Source organism: Sciurus carolinensis, chromosome 17 (assembly GCF_902686445.1).
Source record: "Sciurus carolinensis chromosome 17, mSciCar1.2, whole genome shotgun sequence".
In the NCBI taxonomy this organism is placed as follows: Eukaryota; Metazoa; Chordata; class Mammalia; order Rodentia; family Sciuridae; genus Sciurus; species Sciurus carolinensis.
This window is the reverse complement of record NC_062229.1, coordinates 12,338,994-12,352,676: the sequence shown is the minus strand read 5'-3', so window position 1 is coordinate 12,352,676 and position 13,683 is coordinate 12,338,994. Positions and strand designations below refer to the sequence as shown.

Below are 13,683 nucleotides of genomic sequence, written 5' to 3'. Positions count from 1 at the left end.
GGCTCTCCCTAAAGGTTGCTTCCTATGTGGACAGCCAGGACATATCAAAAGGCAATTCCCTAATAAAAGACAAGAGATGACTGTAGTAAAATCTGTTACAACTCATGTCCCAGGTTTTTGCCCAAAGTGCAGAAAAGGAAACCATTGGGCTAATAAGTATAGATTACACACAGATATTAAGGGAATGCACTTCCTAGTAATTCAAAAAATGGGGCACAGGGCCTTTGGCCTCGGGGCCCACAAATGTATGGAGCTTTAGAGGGGAACAATATCAGATCACAAATTCAGATGATTCCTTGACACAATCCTTCCTACCCATTGACTCCCTTATCAGAGGAAAAAAAGGAAGTGCAGGATTGGTCCTCTGTCCATCACCCTGAATAGTATTAACACCTGAGATGGGGGTTCAATTGATTCCTACTGGAATCTGAGGACCCCTCCCACCTGGCACTGTGGGGCTTCTCTTAGGGTGCAGTTCAACTACTAGAGCAGGGCTTCAAGTACTCCCTGGAGTTATAGATTCTGATTTTCAGGGGGAAATTAAAATAATGCTTAGTTCCCCTCATGGTATTATTGCTGTTAATTTTGGTGACAGAATCACTCAATTACTCCTCCTTCCTAGTCTTCATGAATCACTTAGATGTTTACCACAAGACCGAAACAAAAGAGGCTTTGGCTCCACTGGTACAGGACCTATGGTTGCTGGGCTCAAGATTGTTCAAAGATACCTATGTATAAACTCAAAGTACAGGTAATTGAATTAGAAGGACTACTTGATACAGGGGCTGATACTTCCATTATCAATTCTCAACATTGGCCAAAACAGTGGCCTTTACAGAGGGCATTGTGTACTCTAAATGGTCTTGGATATTCTAATAGCCCAGAAGAGAGTGCAAAGATTTTAAAATGGGAAGATGATGAAGGACATCAGGGAATGTTTCAGCCTTATGTTTTGTCCTGTTTGCCAGTTACCTTATGGGGAAGGGATGTATTACAGCAATTGGGAGTACGTCTTACCACTGAGCCTATAGCCTCGAGTGATGAAGGTTGGATGTTAATGATAAAACAAGGGTATATTCCAGGCAAAGGATTAGGCAAAAATTTACAAGGAAAACTTGAACACATTAAGGCCAGAAAAAATCAGGCTCAGGCAGGGTTAGGATATTTTCCTTAGAGGCCACTGAGATTAATATCTTGAAAATACCATGGATTTCTAATAAACTAGTTTGGGTACCTCAGTGGTCCCTATCTAAAGAAAAATTACAGGTGACCCAACAATTAGTACAAGCACAATTGGAAGCAGAACATATAGAGCTTTCCACTTCCCCCTGGAATTCACCAATATTTATCATTAAAAAGAAATCAGGGGAATGGAGACTTTTACATGACCTTAGAGAGATTAATAAAACTATGCAAATTATGGGTCCTACTCATCCTGACTTCCTAACCATATAGCCATTCCCTAAAAATTTTCACCTGGTAGCTATTGACATAAAGGATTGCTTCTTCTCTATTCTGCTACATCCTGAAGATACTCCCAGATTTGCTTTTACAGTTCCTTCTATTAATGATGAAGGACCAGATCAAAGATATCATTGGAAAGTTTTGCCTCAAGGCATGGCAAAGAGCCCAACTATATGTCAGGTTTTTGTAGACCAAGTTTTACAACCCATAAGAAAAAAGTATCCAAAACTCATCTGTCTCCATTATATGGATGACATTCTATTAGCTCATTCTGATCATCAGAGTCTCCTTGAGATATTTGGGGTTATGGCTATCAGCCTAAGACAACATGGATTAATCATAGCAGAAGAAAAAGTACAAACTAAATCCCCTTTCTTGTATCTAGGATTTCAAATTATGGACACATTCATCAAACCTCAAAAAATCCAGTGCAGTAAAGATTGGTTAACCACTTTAAATGATTTCCAAAAACTACTGGGGGATATTAATTGGCTTCAGCCAAATTTAGGCCTCTCCACAGGAGAGCTAAAGCCTTTATTTGACTTACTCCATGGGGATCCTGATCCATCTTCTCCAAGATTTTTATCTAATGAAGCTAGAGAAGCTTTAAGTAGAGTAGAAAAGGCTATTGAGTGTGCCCACTGTGATAGAATTAATTTCTTAAAACCACTTCTGTTTGTAGTAATTCCTTCTCAATATACGCCCACTGGTGTTTTCTGGCAAGAGGGACCTTTGATGTGGATATATTTGTCTGTCTCTCCAAAAAATGTAATTGAACCCTGTACTTCTATGGTAGCACAACTCATTCTTCAAGGACTTAAATCTGTAATTAGAGTATTTGGAATTCATCCTACTATTATTATCACTCCTTACTCAGCCCAACAATTTGAATATTTATGTGCTAATGATAATGATTGGGCTGTAGCTAAATGTTCTACTTTTTCAAATTTTGATAATCATATTCCTATATCTCCCTTATTATCCTTTTGTTTAAACCATCCTGTTATATTTCCTCAGGTAGTTAAAAAACAGCCTATTCCTAGAGCATTAAATGTTTTTACTAATGGATCCTCTAATGGTACTGCTGCAGTGGTCACTTGCCAAAATACTATCACTCATATTACTTCTCATAAGTCTGCTCAACTGGTAGAAATGGAAGCTGTTGTCATAGCCCTTATAGAATTCAAGGAACAACCCATAAATCTTTTTACAGACAGTAATTATATTACACAAGTAATTCCTAAATTAGAATGGCTGGACCTATAGCTCCTCATACTCCAGCTTTTAGGTTATTTCTTCAAACACAAAAGCTCTTATAGGAACATAAAGAACCCATGTTTGTTGGACATATAAGAGCTCATACTAATTTGCCTGGTCCTCTACATGAGGGTAATCATAAAGATGATATTACAACTCAAACTATTTTCATATTTTCTTCAGTAGAACAGGTCGCTCAATTTCATGCTCAATTTCATGTTAACAGTAGACATTACAATGTAGATTTAAAATAACTAAAGAACAAGCTAGAACTATTGTTAAGAGATGCCAATCTTGTGTTATTCATTCTCCAGTTCCACATGTAGGCATCAATCCCAGAGGGCTTTTACCCAATCATTTGTGGCAGATGGATGTTACTCATGATCCCAGCTTTGATAAACTAATATTTATTCACGTGTCTATTGACACATGTTCAGGATTGATTTTTGCTTCTCTCCATTCTGCGGAAAAAGTTAAAGATGTTATCTCTCATTGCTTACAAGCTTTTGCAGCTATGGGCATTCCAAAAATGCTTAAGACAGATAATGGCCCTGCTTATACTTCATCATCTTTTACTCAGTTTTGTCTCAAGTTTCAAATTACTCATAAAACTGGAATTCCTTATAATGCTCAAGGTCAAGGCATAGTGGAATGTGCTAATCAAACACTCAAGCTCATGCTTTTAAAACAAAAAGGGGGAGGAATGGGTTACCCCAGAGATAGATTGGCTATAGCTCTTTTTACTTTAAATTTTTTAACTATGGATTCAGAGGGTTATTCTGCTGGAGACAGACATTGGGATCCTCATCAGCAAAACAAACTGCTAGCCTGCTGGAAAGATGTTCTTACAGGGATGTGGAAGGGTCCGGACCCAGTGTTAATATGGGGGCAAGGATCTGTTTGTATCTTTCCACAGGATGCAACCTCTCCGGTGTGGGTGCCAACAAGATTTGTCAGACAAGTTAATGATCACTCAGCCATTGATAAACACCAAGATGATGCGCACTTGCTGCCTTAGAAGCCAGAACTGCTTGGTTCTCTCAAATGGACAGCTGGTAGTCAAAGACAGGAAAGTCTCATGTGGCTGACATATCAACCTAAGACAGGAGCCAAGACAATAATATCAAGCTTCTTGGTAATCCGATGACAGGTAAGAATGTCAGTAGGACATGTGGATGCCTAAGACAGGCACAGTCGATCCAGATGTAGTGATAGCTATCACACATCCATTAAAGTTTTCTTCACCTTTCAAAACTAAAAAGGGGGATAAGTAGAGACATGTTTAAGTAGCCCTAAGATGGCGGCTATCATTGAGCCAAGAGGTGGCGCATAGTTAGTGTTAATACGGCATGATCTCTTATGACATTTTACCTAATTAGTTAATGTCTCCACTGCACTAGTGGTCAACAGATGTTCCTCATTCTTTCTTGATTGGTACCATGGTGCATGCTCCAACCCTGCTACTTAATCCTAAGCTGATTGGCTGCCTTAGTGTATATAAGACATTCTCTTCACCTGGGAGGAGATCGCAGAATGCGGGATTAAGCACACACCTCTAGGTCGAAGGTTGCAGGTTGCAGATTGCAGGATGGAGAACTAAAGCCACACCTCTAGGTTGCAGGATGCAGGCTGCCTGCTGCATGCCACACCCCACACCTCCAAGAAGCGACTCACCTCTAAGAAGCAGACCCCTGAAAGTGTAGCCTCTCTGAAAGCATAGCACCTCTAAAATTAAGCAAAGCCTCTCTTCCTCTCAAAACCTTTCTTCCTCTCAAAGCCTCTGTTCCTCTAAGCAAAGCCTCTCTTCCTCTAAGCAAAGCCTCTCTTCCTCTATACACTAGCAAACAAGCAAGTAAGCAAGGAAGTAGCCCAGATAAAGATAATAAAAGTAGCTCATTCCCAGTCCACCTCCGATAAATTCCCACAGGATTGTTGCTGCAGGCAGCAACAATTAGCAAAATTTGACCATGCAACCCCAAACTCAAAGGGCTTCTTTATGTTAATGGAGGAGGAGGAGGATGAGGAGGAGGAAGAGAATTGATGAACACCATTAAGCTCATACTCTCTATTCAAAAGGAAGTTCCATGGGCTATTTGTTGGATTTTAGTTTTTATTCATTTGTTGAAGATTTGCCTGTATTTCATTTCTGTTGTTTATTGTGGCAAGATTATCAAAACATCAACCTTTTCATCAGTTTTATGTGCACTACATATTAAATCCATTCATCTTGTTGTGCAGTTATAAGCAATACCCATTTCCAGAAATATTTTAACTTCCAAAACTGAAACTTTTTGCATTTAAAAAGTTTCACTCCTCTGTCTCCTAATCATGGCAATGACCATTTTACTATTAAATACAATGATTAATTAAAACCAAAAATAGAAAAAAATAATGTAAACAAAGAGGCTTGATTAACAGGTCTACTTGATTAGTTTTGCTGCCAATTCCAACCTGCATTCCAAATGGATGTTAAAGCTCATGAGATTAGACTATTCTCTGGATTCTTCTTAGGGCACTTTTAATGTCCCTGTTGCACAAGCTGTAAATGAAAGATTTCAGCATGGGTGTGACCACAGTGTACATCACTGAGGCCACCACACCCTTCCTGGGAGAATGTGAGGTAGCTGAATCAAGATACACCTCAATGACTATTCCATTAAATAAGCAAACAACTGAGAGGTGAGACCCACAAGTGGAGAAGGCTTTGTACTTCCCACCTGAGGATGGGTTTCTAAGAATGGATGAAACAATTTTATAGTAAGAGAAAATGATTCCTGAGATGGGGAAAAATCCAAATATGACTCCAAAGACATACATGACTATGTTGTTGGTAAAGGTATCAGAAAAAGCAAGACTAAGGAGTTTAGAAGGGTCACAAAAGAAATTAGAAATTTCCACATTTTTGAAGTAGGAAAATCATAAGAGGATTAAATGGTGGAGCTGAGAGTCCAAAAGACTAAATAAAAGAGACACCAAAACTAAGAAGCCACAGAGGTGAGGACTCATGATGATAGAGTAATACAGAGGCTGACAGAAGGCCACATACTGGTCATAGGCCATCACAGTCAGAAGCATGTTATTCATATTTATGAAAAGGATAAAAAAAATACATCTGTGTCAGGCAGTCTACACAGGAGATGACTGTGCTCTGTACCTGGATGTTCACCAGCACCTTTGGAATCATGGTGGAGATGAAGCAGTTGTCAGCCAAGGACAGGTTGGAGAGGAAGAAGTACATGAGGGTGTGGAGGTGGGAGTCAGAGCTGACAGCCAGGATGATGAGCAGGTTCCCAAGCACTGTGACCAGGTACATGGACAGGAACAATCCAAAGAGGATTGGCTGCAGGTCTGGGTCATCTGAGAGTTCCTTGAGATGGAATTCTGAGACACGTGTTAGATTTAGTGCTTCTATATAGCTTGGACACCTTTTGAAATAGGAAAAACTGTTTGGAAAGGAGATTCAAATAAACAGACCTCCAATACTCTGTACATATTTTTAATTCAATTATTGACATGTATTCACATTTGATGTCCACACCACTTCAACAATATTTATCATTTGTAATGAGTGCAAATTTCTGATCACTTTTTCCTTTTTTTTCCAGTTTTTCCTATCTTTCTATGCATGTGTACTTTACACATGTTATTTTTCAGTGATGTTAGGAGACCAAGAATATTAGAGGTAACTATTTCATGAATGCAGTAAAAAATAAAGTATTTCTTTTATATAACACAGCTACTAAATATTCTTACTTGCTTGTAGAAAAAATCCAATTAAAGGCGATTAAAATAGTTGAATACAACTTAATTTTCTAAGACAGTAGTATTTCCCTTAAGTCAGCATATTTATAAACATGATCTATGATCTAGGACACCATTATCTAAACACTTAATCTATGTTGAGAGTTCAAAATCAGAAAATGTTATTATATGCCAGTTACCTCCTGGAAGTTCTTCTTCATTATTGAATTTTCTAATTACTTTCCTTTGTGGATAAAATTGAACACTCACCATATGTGTTTCTTAAAAATCATTTAATATATGTCCTACTTTTTGCAGTGGTAGACATCAATATTTGGAAAAGTGGTTTAGTTAAATGCATATACAACATCAATTACCATGAAGGTGACATTAGTGTACACTGCACTGATCAATGAATATGAAGTACTAAAATGTGAAGAAGCAATTTTGAAATATTTTATACTGTTTTATTTCATCAACCCATTTCAGTCTCTGTAAAGTGTATCATGTGGAATACATATCTTTGATTTTTCCCTTTATTCTGTGTTCAATAACAGCTTGTTCATACAGATAAATGGTTTCTGAAAGCTTTAGTGATGATGAACATCAAAAAGCACATTTTGAGTTCCAAACTTATGACTGGTTAATTGCATTTCTGGTCAATTCTTCCTGATACATAATTGAAATTCTCTCACTTTCACTACCCATAGGTTTATTTATTTATTTATTTATTTGCTCATAGTGTGACTTTAAAGGGAAAAGGGGAAAAAATTTAAAAATAAAAAGAATAATGAATAATGGCAGCTTCCTCATCTCTAAGAAAGGGATAATAATTATGTACCTTAGAGGCTTTTGGTAAAAAATATTTCTTTAATTCTTTAATTTTGCAAAGAGTATTGGGCTTTAATCTCATTTGTCATCATATCTATCTGTGGATATCTTTAAATATCCAGATATCTGGCTTCAGACCAACAGGTATTTAACCAGAGTGTCTGCAGGGTGAAGTCCCTGATGGTCATTTCTTACCCCAGGGTTAAGAACCCCTGCCTTAGGGTATTCCCTGGCATTGAATCAATGGTCCTTTAATATTAGCTTCTATCACCATCAATAATACCACTGCTTATGTGAACATATAAACTTTTAATAATATTTGCATAAAACTACTATTTGGTAGAGATTTGAATGATCTAGACATTTGAGTTCTTGCTATCTCTGTGTGGATCCATTATCTTGTTTACCTGTCCCCCAGAAGCAACCATAGTCATAAATTTGGTTTTTATTTTCCTCTCAATGTTACCATAGAAGTATTGATTTTGGTATCCATGGGCAGTTTTCCTTCAAACTTACCTTAAAGTTTCTAAAGTTCATGTGAGTACTAATACCTATTGTCCCTGAAATACACTAGTGTAAGAATGAGTTACTTTATATTAGGTAGAGGGGAGGTGCAGGGAGGGCAAGGGGCATGCGGGAAGGAGTGATAGTAGAGTGAAACAGACATTATTACCTCATGTACCTGTATGACTGCATGACCAATGTGATCCTGCAATTTCTATATGCCATGTTGGTGGGATAGAGTTGTTTGACTTCCAATAATTGATGCATTTTCAATTTTAATAATAATTACCTACATTTGTTACTCCAATCAAATTGGTTATTATCAATTATATCATTTTCTTCTTCAGTCATACTCATACTACATTCTGTTTAGTAACAATCCTTCCACAATAACTCATGAAAACATTTTATCTTGCATTGGGAATTATATTTCCATTTGTCACCAATAGAGGAGACAGTAAGCTGGAATGAGTTAGAAAATGAAATTTTTAGTCCTGGATCTTGGAGTTGCCACTATATACAGAATGTGTGTAAAATGCCTGTAAAACTCCCACATGCTAGGCAAGTACCCTACAACTGAGCTACACCCAGCAGCCACTTTGATATTTTTTATTCTTTCCATGTGCTAAGCAAGGTAGAGTCTGTAAAGAATCAGAAGTGGAGAGAGCTAGTCATTCTTGTCCAGATATATGGCATATACTTTTATAAATATTAATTGTCTCAAAATATGAACTGAAAAATGGAAACTTCAGGCAACACTGTATTTTGTTTGAGTAGTATGAAGATTAACCATATAGTCAATAATTAATATAAATAATATCTAAATTTTATTTTGCATAGTTTAATACATCCATCACCTGTCAATCACATGGGAGCATCCATTATCTTTTTATTATTAATTCATTGTATCATCAGTAAATCAACTCAGATAACAGTGTTGTCTCAGAAATACTAACAACCTGACCCTCTGAGAAGAAATAACACATTCAATAGATAGTGATCAACATCAAACAGTCAAAGGGAAGACAGAGTCCACAGAATGGGAGAAAATCTTTGTCAGCTAGTCTTTTGATAGAACATTAATATCCAGAATTTATGATAACTAAAAAAACTTAACTAAAAAAACTTAACACCAAAACCCCCCAAATAGCCTAATAACTAAATGGACAAATGAACTAAATACACATTTCTAAGAAAGAAGAAATACAGATGGTCAACAAATATGTGAAAAAATGCTCCACATCTTTAGCAATCAGGGAACTGCCGATCAAAACTACACTGACATTTCATCTTCCTCCAGTTAGAGTGGCAATTGTCAAGAATACAAATAATAAAAATGACTGGCAACAAGACAGGGGTGTTCCATTGTGTATATATACCAGAGTTTCTTTATCCATTCATCTGTTGAAGGGCAACTAGGTTGGTTCCACAATCTAACTATTGTGAACTGAGCTGCTGTAAACATTGATGTGACTCTGCTACTGTAGTTTGCTGATTTTAAGTCCTTTGGGTATAAACCGAGGAGTGGGATAACTGGGTCAAAAGGTGGGCCCGATACAAGTTTACTATTCAGCTATAAAGAAGAATGATATTATGGCATTTGCAAATAAATGGATGGAATTGGAGAATATCATACTAAGCGAAATAAGCCAAGCCCAAAAACCAAAGGCTGAATGTTTTCCCTGATAAGTGGAGAATGATATATAATGGGACTTGGGGGTGGGGAGTGACAGAAGAATGGGGGAACTTTAGATTATGTACAAGGAAATGAGAGGGAGGGGGCATGAAAAATGGTGGAATGAGACAGACATAATTACCCTATGTAAATGCATGATTACACAAACAGTATGAATCTACATCGTGTACAACCATAGAAACAAAATGATGTATCCCATTTGTGTACAATGAATCAAATGCAGTCTATAAAAAATTAAAAGATAAATTTAAAAAACCTAAAATAAAAAAGAAGACAGGGGTAAAGGTGCACTCATACATTAGTGGTGGGACTGAAAATTAGTACAACCACTGTGGAAAGCAGTATGGTGATTCCCCAAAAGAATAGGACTGGCAGCACCATGTAACCCAGCAATCCCATTCCTTGGTATTTGTGCAAAACTGCTAAAATCAGCATACTGTAGGATACAGGCACATCTATGTTGGTAGCAGTGCTATTTGCAGTAGCCAAGTTATGAAACTGGATCAGGTTTCTGTCAACAGATGAGTGGATCTAGAAAATGTGGTATATATACACAGTGGAGGTTTATTCAGTCATAAAAAGAAAGAAATTGTGTAATTTGCTGGCAAATGTGTGAAAGGAGAACTTGGTGCTATGTGAAATAAGAGACTCAAAAAGTCAAGGATCAAATGTCTTCTCTCATATGTGGAAGTTGGAGAAAAGAGAGAAGTGAAAAAGGGTCCTCAGGAAAACAGAAGGGAGGACAGTGGAATAGAGGAATGGGCTCAAAATGGAAGAGGAGGGGGAGAAAGCATGCTCCTGGGAAAAAACCTGACCAAATGATGCTGTGTGCATGCACAAAGGCACCTCAATGATTCCCGCTTTGGGGTAAAATTAAAATGCACCAATTAAAAAAAAATAGTAGTGAGACCATTAAAGTGAAGAAACAGAATCAGGGGGAAGGAAAAAGAAAGGAGAGGTCCTGGGGAAAGAAATGGACCAAATTTTGTTTTGTGCATGCATGAATACATCACAGTGAGTTGTATTGTGAGGTATAAGTATAATACACCAATAAAAGCATGTAAAAATGCAGCAGTCACTTTCCAGATGTGCAGTAAACTTTCTCATTATTTCCCGAAATTCAGAGAGCACTAGGCAGAGGTCCAGAGGCCCTAACCACTGGTACATCTGGTTTAAAACTCTTTTCAGTTTCTTGTGCAGGAATGAAACCAAGAACTGGCATTGTCTCTGTTTGAGACTGAGTGGACCTGGTGGCAAGGAGGAAGGAAGACAGGGACAGCCCCAGAGTATCCTGAGGAGAGGTCTGTGTTGAATTTTTATGTGCCCATTTTCTGTGATCTCTGCCCATGGTCTAGAGCTACTCCTCCTGTGTTGGATGTTGCTTTCATGTCACTTCTCTCTCTTTGACCCACAGGGAACACCCATGGTGAAAAGCAGAGTGAGGAAAGTGTCACTTCTGGAGTGACAGGGGTTGAAATGGCAGGCGAGTGGTCAAGGGAACAGCTTGCTAGGATTCTCCTGCCAAGAAGCCCCATGTCCCTATTCAGATGGCCTGGATCAAACAAAGATTTACTCATCTCTACCAAACAACCTGGCAATATTTCCATAAATATAATGTACTCTTTTCTCTATATATAATACTGTGGACACTTGTAACTAAAGGAAGACGATGTAGAGACTGCAGATGAGATGAACCAAGCTGCATAAAACACAAAGCTCTGAGCCTGGCATTGAGGAAGCCCTCAGTAGTGCATCACAATACTGTGTGTGCTGCCAGTTCCTTCCATAACTTAGGATCTCCTTTACAATCCTCTTGGATTGCTGAGGAAAGTTTGGGGGACCCTCTTTCTGCTAGAGTGATGAGGTGCCTTTTGGAAGTAGAGCCCGTGGAGGTGGAAAGCAGAGTTTGAATTGGAAATTTTACCCTTACCATAACCAAGAATATAAAAACCAGACCTCATAACTCCATTTTTACACACTGATATGCTTCCATCTGGCCACCCAGAGTATCATATTTGTCCTGAAATGAAACAACATTTCTGACAGTCCTTCTTCAATCCAGTGTCTCCCTCAGAATTTACAGGGTTAAGTTGCTTCTCAGTTGGCTCATGAACAAAGACTGAGGACCCAAAGCAACTCCCTAACCAGGTGTCCATGAAGATTCAGAATCACTGCTCGAGACTGATAGGAACACAGGGTCAGGTAGGAGCTTCCTGCTGCAGACAACCCTGGGAGGAGGAGATGCAGGTATGGAGCCCCCTGAACTAGAACTACCAAACACAAGAGCTTGAGATATAGGCTGATTCATTTTGATCAACTTGGAGGCTCCATGCACAGAGCTCATAATTGGTCAAGTTGCTCTGTTATCCTAATCTCTAAGGAGGAAGAAAAAGAAGTAGAAAAAAATGAATGTCTTCAAGGTTATGGTCTCTTTCTCTATTCAAGGAAGCTCTGGGATATTGTTCAGTCATTTCATTTCTTTTCCTTGTTTTGAAAGGCCCATTTGCATATATTTCCACTTTTTGTGACAAAATATACAGGAAACAACTTCCATTGTTACTTAGTTTATGTGCATAGTTCAGTAGTATCAATTAGATTCACTTTGTTGTTTAACCATTACCATCATCCATTTCCAGAAAATTTTCATCTTGCCAAACTGAAAATTTATACCCATTTTCACAACTACCTATTTATCCTGATCTCAACCCTGGCAAATGCAACACTATTATAAAACATCATGAGCATACAGTGTACAAAGTAATGTAAACAGGGAGAAGGAATACATATGTTGAGGCTAGCTTTTGCTGATGTTTTCCTAGACTATGTTCTAACTAGATGCTGCAGGTCCTGAGATTGGACTGTTCTGCTCTGTGTCCTCAGGACTCGGCACAGGAGTGAACACAGCATACATCACTGAGGCCATTGCCCAGTTCTGGAGTTGCCGGGGAATGGGATTTGGCTGAACCTAAGTGTACTCCAAAGCCTGTTCCATAAAATATTTAACACCTGAAAGTGAGACCACAGGTGGAGAATGCTTTTTATTCCCCAATGCTTGATTGTACTCTCAGAATGGAGAAACAATTTTATAGAACAGAAAAAGATTCCTGAGATAGGAAGAAATCCAGATATGACACCAACAAAATGCATGACTGCTCCGAGAGCCATGGTGCATACCTGTAATCCAGCAGCTCAGGAGGCTGAGGCAGGAGGATTGCAAGTTCAAAGCCAGCCTCAGAATCTTACCAAGGCCCTAAGCAACTTAGTAAGACCCTGTCTCAAAATAAAAAAAATAAAAAGAGCTGAGGGTGTGAGGGTGTAGCTCAGTGGTTAAGCATCCCTGGATTCAATCACTGGATAAAAAAAAAAAAAAAAAAAAACATGATTATGTTAGTGCTGATGGTATCAGAAGAGGAAAGATTTAAAAGTTGAGAAAAGTGACAAAAGAAAGGAGAAATTTCAACGACCTTGAAGTATTTCAATTATAAGGCAATCAAATTGTGCAGTTGGGATTCCAAAAGATGACCAAAAAGAATATCAAAACTAAGACACAGAGACCGCTGTTCATGATGACTAACTACTTTCGGGGGGTGACAGATGACCACAATCCATTCTTAGGCCATCACAGACAGAAGCAGTTCCTCCACAATTCCAAAAATTAAAAGAAAGGACATATGTATCAGGCAGATCACATAGGAGATGACTACTGTGAGTTTGGATGTCCACAGTGATGTTTGGGATGGTGGGGAGGTGAAGCAGATGACAGCCAAAGACAGGTTGGAAAGGAAGAAGCAAATGGGGGTGTGGAGGTGGGAGTCAGAGCTGACAGCCAGGATGATGAGCAGGTTCCCAAGCACTGTGGCCAGGTACATGGACAGGAACAGGCCAAAGTAGATGGGCTGCTGGTCTGGATTCTCTGAGAGTTCCAGGAGGTGGAACTCTGGGATACATGTGTTTTGTGCTTCTATTTTACTTGGACACTGTTTTTTGTTTGTTTGTTTGTTTGCACTGGGAATTGAATCTAGGGGTTCTTAACCACTGAGACACATCCCTGGCACTTTTTCTTTATTTTTTTGAGACAAGGTCTTACTGAGTTGCTTGGGGCCTCACTGATACATAATAGGGGTGGGAGTAGGGGGTAAGAGAAGAATGGAGGAACTTTAGATTATGTAGAGGGAAATGAGAGGGAGGAG

The 13,683-nt window shown here is 38.6% G+C and overlaps 1 pseudogene; it reads right to left on the bottom strand.

Annotated features, from left to right (window-relative positions):
* Positions 1–5,205: 5,205 nt before the first annotated feature.
* LOC124968063 (putative gustatory receptor clone PTE01) lies at positions 5,206–5,965 on the bottom strand (annotated as a pseudogene).
* Between the last annotated feature and the right edge of the window lie 7,718 nt (positions 5,966–13,683).